The 2,802-nt window shown below is 36.2% G+C and overlaps 1 long non-coding RNA gene across 4 annotated transcripts; it reads left to right on the top strand.

The window, feature by feature from the left end:
• LOC140184756 (uncharacterized) lies at nucleotides 1-2,437 on the top strand. 4 transcript variants are annotated; one of them, XR_011882385.1, is made up of 3 exons: nucleotides 10-365; nucleotides 454-1,904; nucleotides 2,095-2,437. It is a non-coding gene; the product is annotated as an uncharacterized lncRNA (long non-coding RNA). The 4 variants fall into 4 exon arrangements; XR_011882386.1 differs by having other exon boundaries at nucleotides 11-365; nucleotides 454-1,687; XR_011882384.1 differs by having other exon boundaries at nucleotides 20-365; nucleotides 454-508; nucleotides 1,470-2,437.
• Nucleotides 2,438-2,802: the final 365 nt, after the last annotated feature.

Here is a 2,802-nt window from a genome sequence, read left to right as displayed (position 1 = left end):
AATAAAGAGGATTAGAAATGTGAATATTATATTAAATTAGGGTAGAGCTCATCAAAACGATAATTTTAACACTAATTTCGAAAAAAACGGTCCAAAATTGGACCGAACGGACCGAACCGGTTGAACCGAACTCGAACTGGACTGTCGGTTCAACCGGACCAGCCCTTTTAAATGAATCCAAGCCTTCCTTCTCCCTCATTTCAGCAGAAACGCAGCTGAAGCTCCACGGAGAAGAGAAATGATCCCGAACCCTACGACAAATTTCAACTCGCCGTAACTTCTCTGTCCGAACTCCGATCGCCGTATCGTTTGCGGCCACGCGTTCACTGCGTCGAGCTCTACATTTCTATCGAACAATTTTACTGGTAACTTTTTTAATCACTCTCAGCCCTCTTTTCTCCTAATTTTTGAATTTTTAATGAGAATGTTGAATTTTTATTTCTGATGTTTTAGGATCCAATTAGCTTAAGGAAAATGTTCACTCTTGCTTATGTGAAGCTTGGGTAAGGTGAGGATACGATAATTTTATTTTAATTTCATTAAATTTGAGCTTTGAGGATTAAATTGGGTATATATGTGTTATAAATGTGTATTAGGTTGTGAATAAATAATTGGAGATTGAAATTGTGAATATTGGAACTTGGAGGAAGCTGATTAGTTAAATTTTGAAGGGGCTGCCTTGGTTTTGAATAAATTGCTTTGGTCGTTACGTGAAAATCGACCAAGGTATGGTTTAGGTTTCTTGCATTTAATATATAATGTTTTGTGAAAACTTAGGCTAGATGACCATAGGATAAGTTGGAATGCAAGTGTATGTTAATGTTTAGTAATTTGTTGTCAAATATATTTGGTTGGTGCTTGTGGATTAACTGGTGATTTAGTGAATTATTGATATGAGGTATTTTGTGTTAAAAGTCTAGGATTTGTGAACTATGATTCTTAGTTGAATTTTGGTTGTTAGATTTGAATATTGTACGAGTTTAATTGTTGATCTGAGGTAGATTTATTGTGGTAATTGTTACGATGATGAGGAAGGGTATGTTGAATTGAAAAGAATGCAGGTTTGAACCCGAAAAGGGTGGCAAAGTCCGAGTTTTAGAGGAGATGCTGCCGAAATTTTATAAAAATTAGAGACTTTGTTTATATAATTATTTAAAAAGATTTAGATTCAAAGGTTATATAGTTTATTTTTGAGTCATTAAGAAAATGAGTATGTTTTAAGTTTGATTCATTTAGAAAAGGATGAATTATGTTTTGAAATGGAACTATTGATGGACGGAATGGGAGGTGTGATAATGAAGGATAAGGATTGAATATGATTGATGTATGATGATGAATGAGATGCGATTGAGAATGATGTGGATGTTGATGAATTATAATTGAATTATTTATATGGCTTATGAATTTGAATGATCTGAGATACAAGATTCCCTGGATTAAGTGCTGTGGCTTGCCACCACGTGTACCAGGTTGAAAACTTGATACTCTGTTGACCCTACGACGTAAGTGTGACCGGACACTATATAAATTCCCGGAAATGTTACCCCCCATTGAGCAATATTGATTATTTGAGATAAAGTTATGCATAGACTCTTGGAGATGCACGTCGAGGGACAATCTAAGGACAATTCAGACTTGTCGGGTTGACTGGATAACCGACAGATGAGCCTCATCAGCCATAGAACAGGTATGCATCATATGCATATTACTTGAATTACTTGCTTGTGCTTTAATTGGGTGTGCTTAAATGTATTTGCCATGCTAAATGTATATTTGTTACTTGTAGTATTTGTAACCTTCCTGTACTTACCTTTATCTGTTTATTTGTCTGTGAAATACTGATCGAGATGGAGGTGTGGAGGAATGGCAGTATGAGATTTAGGTTTAAGGTTAAGTTAAGTCAGGTTTGCATATTCTTAGAAAACCACCTTTTATGACTTCTGTTTAATACTTTAAGCTCTATAATCTGAGAGTCGGCGTTCTAGGATTGCCTCTGGCATTCTCAGGACCTTATATATTATGTGTGTGGCACCTTTACCATACTGAGAACCTCCGGTTCTTATTCCATACTATGTTGTTATTTTTCATATGCAGGTCGAGAGGCATCTCGTTAGGCGTCTGGACCTTTGAAGCGGAATGGTTACTGGGTTATTTATTATGCTATGATGTATATATATGTACTTAGCTTTCTCTCCACATGACTTATTCTTTTTTATCCTCCTAGAGGTGTATGGAGGGGAAGGATTTTGTTTATGTACATTTGAGTTTTGGATATGTCTGTGTATATTCTCCGGCCAATCTTGACTTCGCAGGCTGAGTCAGGAGCTCGTTATTTTGTATCTTTGACTCTCTGTTCCTGTTTTGGGTTACTTTACACTTGACAGCTGTAGCTTTCTTAGCATGCAAGTTAACTCATTTCTCGAGCGTTGCGCTTTTATTTTTCGCGATTTTTATTTCCTCTATTCTTCAAGGCTCCTAGCATATTATAATTCTTCTGCTATTATATATTTACATTTTAGTTTAGAGGTCGTAATACCACACCACCTCTGCTTTACGACTTAAGCGTAAAGCTCTGGGTGGTAGGATGTTACACCACACCCTAAGATAATTTATGCATGGAACTCATTCAAAGAATGCACATAAATCGTCTCAAGGAACTGATCTTTTCAAGTTGTATCTAACTCATTCTAGAAAAGGACGAATTATATATTTTTTACCTAAACCACTAGGGGGTAGCATGATTTATGTGTTAACACAACACACAGTTGCCTAGCACAATTTACGTGCAAAAATCTATGGCAC

Source organism: Arachis hypogaea, chromosome 5 (genome assembly GCF_003086295.3).
Source record: "Arachis hypogaea cultivar Tifrunner chromosome 5, arahy.Tifrunner.gnm2.J5K5, whole genome shotgun sequence".
Taxonomy (NCBI): domain Eukaryota; kingdom Viridiplantae; phylum Streptophyta; class Magnoliopsida; order Fabales; family Fabaceae; genus Arachis; species Arachis hypogaea.
This window is presented reverse-complemented; position numbering and strand designations above follow the sequence as displayed.